Source organism: Myxocyprinus asiaticus, chromosome 11 (assembly GCF_019703515.2).
Source record: "Myxocyprinus asiaticus isolate MX2 ecotype Aquarium Trade chromosome 11, UBuf_Myxa_2, whole genome shotgun sequence".
Lineage (NCBI taxonomy): Eukaryota > Metazoa > Chordata > Actinopteri > Cypriniformes > Catostomidae > Myxocyprinus > Myxocyprinus asiaticus.
In genome coordinates, this window is record NC_059354.1 from 48715700 (window position 1) to 48728956 (window position 13257).

Sequence of the window (13257 nt, forward strand, 5' to 3'; positions counted from 1 at the left end):
CTTCTTTCATGTTGTCATTATGGGGTATTGTTTAAAGAATTTTGAGGAAAATAATGAATTTAATCCATTTTGGAATAAGGCTGTAACATAACAAAATGTGGAAAAAGTGAAGTGCTGTGAATACTTTCTGGATGCACTGTATAATTGCATATATCAATATTTGCTGAGAAAAGCCCCCAAATAAGGCATTCAATGTGTAATGTGTAAAACACAGAATAGACATTAGAAAAAGTGTCTTAAAGCTCAATCGGCAGCATTTGTGGCATAATGTTGATTACCACAAAAAATGATTTCCACTCGTCCAAGCAAAAGTTGTAGTTACAGTAAGGCACTTACAATGGAAGTAAACGGGGCCAGTCCATTTAAACATTTAAAAATGCACAGTTATACACAAAGTATAGCCACAAGATGTAAACATTATACATGTTAGCTTGAATTTAGAGTGTTATGGCGTTCTCCAGATTACATAGCGGTGTAACAACGTAACGTAATATTGGATATAACTTCACAGATAAAGTTAGTGAGCAACTGTGTCTACTTGTGGCTATACCTGAAAAGCAGTGTGCATTTTAATGTTAAAATGTTTTTCCCTTTTTTTTTATTAATAAACTAAAAACACATCAAACTTATTATCAGTGGTAATCAATATTATGCCACAAATGCTGAGCGCTCTTGCCTTTCAAAGTATACTCTTCTGACCGCGAGACCATACGGACGTGTTCAGCAATTACTTTGTGATATTCTTTAGCACAGTCAACACAAGGTGCATTCACAGACATGGATTGTCTGTGTGTTCAGATAAACTGGGCCACACACAGACAGTCTGTGCATACTGTTCTGACGACAAAGTTTAGACGCAGAAAGACACAGTATACTTTGCCCTTAACAATGGGATGTTGAGGGACATAATGTACACTTAAAAAAATAACTCTTTGGCTGAACTTGATTCAATCATGGACAGGGGTTCCACATGTTTGAAATTAGTTTTCATAAATTAAAATTACCATGTAATTCCAACTTAAATACTTTAAGTAGAGGCAACCTGACTGAATCAAGTGAACCCAACAAACTTTAACATGTCAAAATAACTCAAATAAAACTATTTTTTATGATATGCTAGCTAGTGACAGGAAATGTTTGTATGCACTGAAAAAATGAGTTTGTGGAGAAGTAAAAATAGCAGAAAAGATTAAGCACATTTTACACTGAATAAGTCAGTTTAAGCATGAACTTGAAAATATTAAGTAAATTCTACATTTTTACTCCAAATGTAAAAATGAATGCAAGGTTAAAAATGTAACTTGTAAATAAATATTATTTATGATTGTTTGTTATCTCTGCAATGTGTCATCATGTATCAGTCCTAAAGTAGAAAATCTTGTCATAATTATTTGCTAATTTGAGTAAATTTCACAGGTAAATAAAATGAGTCAATTTTACTTTTCGGAGCTGGCGTTCCCAGCATGCACCAGGCTTGAAGAATTCATTGGCTTGCATGGTTTCACTGTTTCAAGTTGATTTACACCGTTTTTATTGTTGATTTTGTTGTTATGTTTGGTAACTTCTTGTTTTGTGAAGCCTGGAGTTCATTTTCTCCGCATAATTACCTGTTTATGATCTGGTAAGTAATTATCTGTTGATTGTTACCGTCATCGTGTTTTGTGCACGAATTGTTCAGGACTACATGCGCAGCTCTGAATATTGTTTCTACTGCCGTTTAAGCAAGGTGATGGTGTCTAATAGATGCATAGCATGCATTAAACTTCCCTGAAGGCTTCCGTGTGTCATGTGGTTATGATTATGTCGAAAAAAGCATTGAAATGTTGTACACTTTTAAAAGCATGGCTTAATTCAGGGCTACACTGCTTGAGCAAAATGTACAAATAAAGAGTGAGTAAAATTAACTTGAAAGAGAGTATTGCAAAGTAAACTTTATTTGAAAATATGGTCTGTTAAATTTACTAGCAATTTCTGGATGGACAAGTTTTTTTTGTTTTGTTTTTTTTTTTTAAAGTAAATCCCACTTACACTTTTTTTTTCAGTGTGCTAAAGACATGCTGGTGGGAAGCACTACTGAGTTTAACTTGGTAGTGGTTGGCACAGCAATTGCTCAGTGGATAAAGCAATATGTAAAATACTCCAAATGTACTGGTCCTTAACTTCAGCTCAAGCTCCACTCTTCACCATGATGGTAACCCCCAAAACTACAACAGAACAGAAATTCTTCTAAATCTCAACTTAAAAAAAACTTCAAACACTAACAAGTCTCCCCTTTATGTTCATCTTGCACAAAGACTCATAAAATAACACTTAATTTTAACATTTACTCTCCCCGTCGAGTCCCATGTAAGAAACTAGAACTAAAAATATGTATCATGTTGTCCCAATGCAAATGGTTGAAGTTGACAAGACACTGTTTTTAATGGAATCAAATTATTTTAAGTTCCCTTGGGTACATTCATTTTTTTAATAATATGAACATGAGAGGATTGAGTAAAACTGATGATAATGAAAGTTCACTTTTTAGAGTGTAAAAAAGTTAACATGTTAGCAACACCAAGGTCATAGGTTCGATTTCCAGGGAACACAGAAACTGATTAACTGTATACCTTTAATTTCACTATAAGATGCTTTGAATAAACAGAAAATCGTGCATGTGTATATACAGTATATGTGTGCATGGAGTGATGCACATGTGTGTGTTTGCACATTGGCAGGTAATAGTGATATATAGCAGCTTTGGTAGCCTGTGGGGGAGGCTAAAGCTTTCTTCTTCATTTATTTTCTCTGCACACGCAGCAAGGACAGCTGTATCATGTCAGACGAATCATTTAGGACTGATTTGTGGCCTGCTTTCCTCTTAGCTGCCGTGTAGGTTAAAGCTCCTGGATTTTCTTAAACATCCTTGGTTTTCTAAACCAATGGTTCTTAACTGGTTTCGCTTCACAACCCAGATTTTACATTAGATATGATGTGGCGTCCCAACACAGTACCAAAATAAACCGATAAACAGCAAACGGATAGTCCTGTCCCATAGCCGATGCATTGTTGAGTTGGTTGGGCTGTTGGGCCAGCGATGTTTTGAAAGCACTGCAGAGCCACGGTGTTTACAGCTTTTGGAGGAATCAACCTACAGGTGGATTACTTATAGTTGCCCCTGCATATTAAACTGAGATAAGAGAACGTTTTTTAACATCGAGAAATCATCTTTAACATTTCAAATATATCATTATTTAGCTTGTTTGAAGGAATATTCCGGGTTCAATACAAGTTAAGCTTAATAAACAGCATTTGTGGCATAATGTTGATTACCACAAAAATGAATTTGGACTCTTCCCTCCTTTTCTTCAAAAAAAGCAAAAATGGAGGTTACAATGAGGCACTTACAGTGGGATTGAATGGGGCCAATTTTTGGAGGGTTAAAAGGCAGAAATGTGAAGATTATAGTTTTATAAATGACTGTAGGTGAGAGCGGGGCACAAACTAACACTTTTTGGTTCTCTTAAGTTTGTATGTTGTACTTGGGGTTCAAAATATTTTTTAAGAAATATTTCAAATATTTTTATGTCTTGTACAATTATGTGATCTTGTTCCGGGTATACAGTGTATACTTTTTTCACCATCTACATGGAACGTGGCCCCACATGTGGGGCATGTTGTAACAGGTGAGGGGCAGGGTTGTGCAAAATTCAGAATTTCAGAATGAACTCCCATTTGATTCATGAGTTTGAATTGACACCCCACAGGAATTTGAATTGGAATCTGGGAATGATAGGAGGTGGAATTTATTGAATTGCAATTCAAAGAAATTCAACACAGTCATACTACACAATTTCATTAGTCGAAGACACATTTTGTGACAAATAATTGTTTTTATTTTTGACCAAGAATGCTAAATTATTCCCTTATAGGTATAATTAATTTTTTTGTAACTTAAAGACAACAACAATTCTCTCTCTAAAAAGAAAAAAGAAAAAAAAGAAAAACATTTAATTAATTAATTAAAAAATAAAACTAACATAGCCATCAAAAGATTTTATTTTTGCTGTACAGCACCAGAAATGGTCCACCTTATTGTTTTCAGATAACATCATGAAAATAAATTCAAAATTTGAATCTCTTGATTGTTTAATATATTGAACAAATTAAAGCATTCCTGAAAATCAAGTGTTCTTCCAGCATGGTCCATAAAATGAACATATATTCAATATTGTGAAATAAATGAAATACAAATGTATATAGGTGGCATTTTAAACATGATTACAAGTTATTATATTTACTATTCTTACTATACTATTTCTTAATTCTTAATGTTTGTAGAACGTAAACATTTTGTATTTAGTTGAATTAATCCACTTCATTTTAATTAAATTAACTGAACTTAGAATGTCTACCTGCCATGACTTTTACTTATTAGCTGTACATATTACATATTCATTTTACAGATTTAACAAATACTTATTTAAATTAAGTAACAAACAAACATATAAAGCATTTTAAAAAGACATCGACACTTGGTACATTAAACATGACAAGGGTAGCAATCAACAAATTGATCATTTTATTTGAGAAACATATTCATTCTGACATCACAAAACAACAAGTTACCTATCGTGACAACAGAAACAACAACAACAATGTACTGTAAATAAAACCATGCAAATGGCCAAACAATGCAGCCATGTTATTTATGCCCCAGTGCATGCTGGGAAGAGGGTAAATGGAACTGAACCACATAAGCATTTTGTGTAGGCCAGTTTAATTTCAAATACATGCATGAATCCAACTCCCTGCTATTTGTTCCTGAAAGTTACCAAGCAAATAAATAAATGAATAATTTTTTTTTTTTTTTTAAATAAAATAAAAAATAGTATAAGTAGAATTAGTACACCTTTCAATGCTTTTTCAGGTTTACTTAATATATGATTTTTTATAGTGTAATATTTCTAGAAATACCCTATTTGTTATGCATATGATATGATAACATAAAAAAAAAAATGCGTTAAGTGTTTTTTTTTTTAAAAACTTAAAAAACAGGCTTTCTTTGAATCTCATTCTATTTTAATTGTACTTCTTTTATTCAAATTCAATCCAAATGCAGGAATTGAACTGGAATTTAATTGGGATTCTTCATTCAATTCTATATGGTGCACAGCCCTGTTGAGGAGCACATTGTAACATGACCATATGACAGCTTAAAATCCCCCTCTACCAACTGTATCTTATGTAATAAAAATATATAGAAGATAAACTAAAATATTATGTCAATAAAAGCCATTTATTAACTGTCATATTATAGCAGTAATTTTGACACTTGACCATGCCACAGCATTGGCTGAAATAGTGCATTCGTGTAAATTACATACAATATGTGACTGCATGGATTTGCATATAGTTTGTTCTAATTGGGGTACATTGCAATGCAGTGTTACAACGTGCCCCGCCAGCACAACTGGGATTTAAACCTGGCTAGTCGCTTCTGTCGGCAAGCTAAGAATGAAAAGACTATGCGAGACGCTAGCTAACAGATTGGAGATTAAAATGAAAGTTTTCCTCATTTTAAATAAACACTAAAAACAGAGATGAAAATGAACTTGCATGTGAATTTTTACTTTTGCTACTGTAAATGAACTTTTGGCAATATTTCCAAAGTGTTTTTTTTTTTTTTTTTTTTTGCTGCATGTTTTTCTCTGCACAGCGTTGTTATGGCAACAAATAAACAAATATAGTTTCATCTTTTGAGTGGGTGTGGAAAAGTTTACACCATGTGTGTTACAACTAGCCCCGTGTTAGTTTGTGCCCCGCTCTCCCCTACTTAAGTACAGTTTTTGAATATTTCTACTTTACTCAAGTATAAATATTTCTGTCCCATCCATCCAACCATCCATTTTCAAAAGCCGAAATATTTCTTCTGACTTTTCACTTCACTATATTTGAAGAGAAAATGAATACTTTTGTCTGATGTCCGATTGGCAAATGAGTTGAAACTTTTGATCAATTCGATTTTTTTTAAATGACAAAATGATAAGAAAACCGGTCTGGGCCTCGTTTCCCACAAGCATTGTAAGCCTAATAGATGATAGAATCCATCTTACAATTCATCTTAGTTTTGCAGCCCGTTTCCCAAAGCCATCGTAACTTAAGTAGTACATGAAAATGCTCGTAGATTTACGAGTGCTCTGGAGTAATCGTGCAGCGCTAAGAGCATCGTAAGGACTCAGACTTATTCAGTCTCCTGCAGGACACATGCAAAATTACAGGTTATACAATTTAAATACCTAGCTACACTTTGTGCTGAGACTTTAATATCAGGATATATCAGGATATCAGGATAAATTAAAATCAAATACGTCAATGACTTGCTGCCATGCATGAAAATTGTCCATATATTGGCTCATCTTCCTTGTCTCCTCTTCCTCTCTGAAAGCTAAAGGTGCTATATGTGAAAATATATTTTATAATTTCTAGCATGGTAAATTAAAAATATTCATAAAGTTACACACAGATATAATGAAGTTACAATGACAAGCAGCAGTACGGTCACATTTCAGCACTTCACGTTTATGGACAGCGACTCTCTTAAGTAGCACTTAAAGCATGTCCACGTACATTCATGTTAAGTGCAGTTAACATGAAGAAACGCACTGAAAAAATTATGAACATTCTTAAAATCACTCGTAGAAAATGCTCTTAACCACTAAGACCAGTCGTTATTGGGAAACAAGGCCCTGAAAGTTACGTACAAATATAATGAAGTTACAATTACAAGCAGCACTACAGTAACTTTTCAGTACTACACGTAGCCGGACAGCGACTGTCTTAAGTAGCACTTAAAGCCTCATAAGTTCTTGTTAAGTGCAGTTAACATGAAGGAAACGCACTCAAAAAATAATGAACGTTCTTAAAATCGCTTGTAGAAAACGGTCTTAACCAGTTGTTATTTGGAAACTAGGCCCTGAACGATTGTTTCACAAGTCAGATCGCGAATCTGAATTCAAATCACAAGGGGATAGGGTTGATCAATGACCGAAAGAAGTACTGCTGGCCATCGTACAAGGAATAATATATATATATATATATATATATATATATATATATATATATTTATACCAGTTTAATCTGATTGATATGGAAATTACCGCAAAACAGCATAGAATTCATTTAAACAATAACATCAATAATTTTACTATGTATAAGTTTATACAACAGTTAGTTCGGGTCCTCTAAAATAGTCTCACTCTGTTTGCTTTGAATCCGAACACAAGATCATAGTCTTAGAGACCCGGTTTCTAATTGTGTAGTTTACCTGTATGTTTTCCAACGTGATTTTTGTCACAAATAGGAAAGGAGCGGATTTCCAAGGGCAAAGATCTGACTCCATGCACTCTGTGAATGTAAATGACCTATTTACATTCTAACTATCGACCATAAGACTGCTGTCTCAGCACACTTTGTCATAGCTGGGGATTATTGATACCACAAGGTGTTTTCAGTTCACAATCTAATTTTTATTCAAAACAGCGGGCTGAAATAGAAAATGATGAGCTCAGGGCAAGTTATTTAAGAAGACAACAGGAAATGAAGTGTTTAGATTTGAGGATGTGCGACATGTTCATCAGAGCCTCTGCGCGTGTGAGAGAGAGAGAGAGTGAGATTTTATGTGCTATGAGAACTGAGTTTTTATACTGTATATCAGATGACATCACTTGTTTGCATGGTGTTTGAAAAAATAAAATGTAATGGGTAGTTGATGTATAATGTGGCCACAGACATTTTTTGTTTATTAATATTAAGATTTTAGGTTTTCAATTAGATGAATGTATAAAAGGAAAATATATCCCAACTGAAAACACACACACACACACACACACACACAACCAGCACCAGCATACTGTATGTTGTGTTTTGTATGGTGGTCCACAACATGTGGGTGTGCTGGTGTTCCAACTAGGGTTGCAAAATTCCAGGAATTTTCAAAGTTGGAAACTTTCCATGGGAATTAACGGGAATATATGGGAATTAACGGGAAATAATGGGAATAAACTGGAAATTTGCAAAATTGCAAGTTAGCCTATAACAGGGAACTTAAATGTAGTCGAAAAAAACAAACATCTTGCAGCATAATCTTGGTTAAAACAACCAGATTTAATGCAAATTCAGTTGAATTTCTACCCTGCGCATTCCTCAATCACATGCACACAGCACACTACTTACTGCAGGCTACTTATGGGGCTTTTCCACTGCACGGTACAGCTCAACTCGACTCTGCTCGCGTTTTGGGGGTTTTCCACTGTGGATAGTACCTGGTACCTGATACTTTTTTTAGTACCACCTCAGTCGAGGTTCCAAGAGAGCCGAGCCGAGCCGATACTAAATGTGATGTCAAAACCCTGCAGATCACTGATTGGTCAGAGAGAATCGTCACTACCAACGTCACTAGATTTGCGACATGGGACATCAACCCGCTAGTTTTAAAGTTAGCAACAGTGATAGCATTATCATTTGTTCACGCAACTTTCGAATTGTAAAAAGAAATGGCTGTGTGCAAAACCACACCGTGGTCAATAAACGAGGTGCAGACATTCCTCTCGTTAGCGACGAACGAAACGACGCTTAACGAAAAAGTCTTTCAGGAAGTGTCTCAGCTGTTGGCCGCACACGGCTACCACCAGACCTACCAACAGTGAAGGGAAAAGTTAAAAAAACTTAAAAGTGACTACAGAACCATCATGGACCACAACAGCAGTGGTTCAAAAAGAAGAAAGTGGAAGTGGTTCGACCAAATGGACGCAATCTATCGCACTAGACTGGCGAGCAATGGGAGGGAGAGTGCCCTGGACTCTGTGTTGTTGGAGTCCACGATGGAGGATGGTACATTTTGTTATGTTAACTCTATATTCTGCTCGAAAGCTTCACTTTATTTAGTTGACCAGCTACTGGAAAGCTTGCTTCTAAAACAACCAGGCCAATTTAACTGTTACACTTAACAGTTCCTCTGTTCTCAGGCGGCCGGTCTCCTCCGTCCCCCGGCGGATGGCCGCGGCTGCTCCATTGGGGTGGATGGTAGTGGCAAGGACTCTACTATGGCGCATCCCTCGTCCTTCCCGGGTTTCGGCACCAGTGTAACACATTCGATGGAAAGGACGAGGCAAGAACCGGCTTGATAACATAAATAATAGTTTAATGATAAACTTAACCAAAAAGACAAACACACACAGGTGTCGGACAGCTGTCTGTAACTCTCTCTCTGTCGCACTGCCGTCTCCGGTCGGCCTTATCCCTCTCGGGCTTAATCAGCCTTATTAGGGGCCGGGTGTGCGGAATCACGACCCGGCCCACCCTCTGCCCTGCCACATTAACCTTTTCTGTGTAGAGTTATATCCAATTTTATAGCTTTGTTGCCATGACTATGTAATGTCAACAAACCCTAAAACGACTGTAAAAACAAAGATTTAAACAACTTTACAGCGCAAATATTACTCAAGTTTTAACAGAAGAATTAATGTAAGTGCTTTTATTGAATTATAAGCTTCACATTTCTGCCATTAAACCCTTAAAAACCTTTAAAAATTGGCCCCATTGACTTCCATTGTAAGTGCTTCACTGTAACCTCAATTTTTGCTTTTTTTAAAGAAAACGAGGGACAAGTCAAAATTAATTTTTGTGGTAATCAGCATTATGCCACAAATGCTGTTGACTGAGCTGAACTTGTATTGGACCCGGAATATTCCTTTTAAATTGTCCTGCAGTGTGAAACTAATTTGTCAAACTTCACAAATGTCAGCTTTCCAATAGTAGGCTATTTAAGGTCGACTACTCAAGCAATGACAAGTTTTGATACATTAAAGTTGAATATACTGTAAGTCGCTTTGGACAAAAGCATCTGCCAAATGCTAATACTTATACTTAACTATATATTTTTAACTAATATTATAATTTTATGTTATAATATTAATACTAATATTAATAATTTATATATATATATATTTAACTAATATGTTGCATTCCTATATATTAACAGGTCTCTGCAGCTATCCTGAAAATGGTGTTTGACCAAATCCATAAAGCATTTTCCTTAGATTCCTTATACCAGGAGAAAATTCTTAGTAAAGCCTAAGGTTGCTTTACAAATAATGTACATCAATCAACTGTATAACAGTAATGAAAGTCACCATTTCAGAATAATGAAGAATTACAAAATGCATGCATCACAGAAATTAGACATCTTAATTGTCATAAAAATAATGTCGCAATGCAAAAAAAAAAAAAAAAAAAACATTTTATGGTTAGTAAAAATAAACTTCCGTTTTTTTCTTTTTTGGTGCAATATAATATGTATATTTGTTTATTTATATACACATTTTCCCTTTTGCTTTTTGCCTTGAAATGTGACCTGGACAGGTTTTCACCCCAATTGCAATCAAAGATCTTCCACTTACATTAGCTCTACACAGACGTTTTAAGAAGAAGAAGAAGTTTTATTGCCAAGTATGCTTATACACAAAGGAATTTGTCTTGGTGACAGAAGCTTCCCGTGCACAGAGAAAAACAACAAGACACAGATAATAAAGTAAAAATATATATATTTAGCTCTGGAAAAAAATTAAGAGACCACTGCAAAATTATCAGTTTCACTGAATTTACTATTTATAGGTATGTGTTTGAGTAAAATGAACATTTTTGTTTTATTCTATAAAGTACTGACAACATTTCTCCCAAATTCCAAATACAAATATTGTCATTTAGAGCATTTATTTGCAGAAAATGACAACTGAGATATAACAAAAAAGATGCAGTGTTTTCAGACCTCGAATAATGCAAAGAAAACAAGTTCATATTCATTTTTAATCAACACAATATTAATGTTTTAACTTAGAGTTCAGAAATCAATATTTGGTGGAATAACCCTGATTTTCAATCACAGCTTTCATGCGTCTTGGCATGCTCTCTACCAGTCTTTCACATTGATGTTGGGTGACTTTATGCCACTCTTTTTCAAGCAGCTTGGCTTTGTTTGATGGTTTGTGGCCATCCATCTTCCTCTTGATCACATTCCAGAGGATTTCAATGGGGTTCAAGTCTGGAGATTGGGCTGGCCATGACAGAGTCTTGATCCGGTTGTCTTCCATCCACACCTTGATTGACCTGGCTGTGTGGCATGGAGCATTGTCCTGCTGGAAAAACCAATCCTCAGAGTTGGGGAACATTGTCAGAGCAGGAGGAAGCAAGTTTTCTTCCAGGATAATCTTGTATGTGCTTGATTCATGTGTCCTTCTCAAAGACGAATCTGCCCAATTCCAGCCTTGCTGAAGCACCCCCAGATCATCACCAATCCTCCACCAAATTTCACAGTGGGTACGAGACACTGTGGCTTGAAGTCCTCCGAGGTCTCCATCTAACCATTAGAAGACCAGGTGAAGGATTGGTGATGATCTGGGGGTGCATCAGCAAGGCTGGAATTGGGCAGATTGCAGTGGTCTCTTAATTTTTTCTAGAGCTGTATATATATGATATATATATATATATATATATATATATATATATATATATATATATATATATATATATATATATACATACCGATCATCTACAACATTAAAACCACCTGCCTAATATCATGTAGGTCACCCTTGTGCTGCCAAAACAGCTCTGACCCATCAAGGCATGGACTCGACAAGACCTCTGAAGGTGTCCTGTGGTATCTGGTACCAAGACATTAGCAGCAGTTCCTTTAAATTCTGTAAGTTGTGAGGTGGGGCCTCCATGGATTGGACTTGTTGGTCCAAGATCCAAGGGAAGATTATCCTGCTGAAAGAGGCCACTGCCATCAGGGAATACCGTTACCATGAAGGGTTGTATGTGGTCTGCAACAATCTTTAGGTAGGTGGTATGTGTCAAAGTAACATCCACATGAATGCCAGGACCCAAGGTTTCCCAGCAGAACATTGCCCAGAGCATCACACTGCCTCCGCCGACCTGCCTTTTTCCCATGGTGCATTCTGCTGCCATCTCTTCCCCAGGTAAACGAAGCACACGCACACAGCTGTCCACATGATCTAAAAGAAAATGTGATTCATCAGACCAGGCCACCTTCTTTCATTGCTCCATGGTCCAGTTCTGACGCTCACATGCCCATTGTAGGTGCTTTCGGCGGTGGACAGGGGTTAGCATGGGCACTCTGACCAATCTGTGGCTACGCATCCCCATATTCAGCGAACTGCGATGCACTGTGTGTTCTGACACCTTTCTATCATGGCCAGCATAAAATTTTTCAGCAATTTGTGCTACAGTAGCTCTTCTGTGGGATCGGACTGGACGGGCTAGCCTTCGATCCCCACTTGCATCAGTGAGCCTTGGGCGCCCATGACCCTGTTGCAGGTTCACCGGTTGTCCTTCTTTGGACCACTTTTGGTAGGTACTAACCACTGCTTACCGGGAACACCCAACAAGACCTGCCGTTTTGGAGATGCTCTGACCCAGACGTCTAAACCATCACATTTTGGCCCTTGTCAAAGTCGCTCAGATCTTTACGCCTGCCCAATTTTCCTGTTTTTAACACATGAAATTCAAGAACTGACTGTTCACTTGCTGCCTAATATGTCCCACCCCTTGACAGGTGCCATTGTATTGATATAATCAATGTTATTCACTTCACCTGTCAGTGGTTTTAATGTTGTGGCTTATCAGTGTATATATATATATATATATATATATATATATATATATATATATATATATATATCTGTGTGTGTGTGTGTGTGTGTGTGTGTGTGTGTGTGTATATATGTATGTATGTATGTATGTGACCCTTATGTTAACTTATTGTCAAGAGCAATTGACCATTGGTATAGATTCTTTTATTATTATCATTATTATTATTATTGTTATCTTAGTTACAGTTCATTTGTCTTCTCCTTTCAAACACAGTAAAATCAGTCCATATAGCAAATAACAAATTGTAAAACCACAAAAGCTGATGGCCTAACTCAAGAATGTGAAGTATGCAAGCCAAAGTCAACCAATGCCAGCCAAAGGGGGCCAGTGAAATATAACATAATATTCTTCGATAAACTGTAACGCTTTAAAATTGGCAAATTGCACATATATGTATAAACAGGTCCACAAAATGCAAATGAGCTGTAATATACCTCCAAAAAGGCTTTTTGTGTGTGTGTGTTAAAGTGTTAGTTGTGTGCAAATCCCCCCTATGAAGAGAGTGCAATGGTTGCTTCTATAGTGGGAGGTGTTGTTGAGTGG

The 13257-nt window shown here is 36.2% G+C and overlaps 1 protein-coding gene across 1 annotated transcript in view; it reads left to right on the forward strand.

Annotated features, from left to right (window-relative positions):
* LOC127448270 (RNA-binding motif, single-stranded-interacting protein 1-like) overlaps positions 1-13257 on the forward strand; it is a 95097-nt gene that overhangs the window by 12654 nt on the left and 69186 nt on the right. The window lies entirely within an intron of this gene.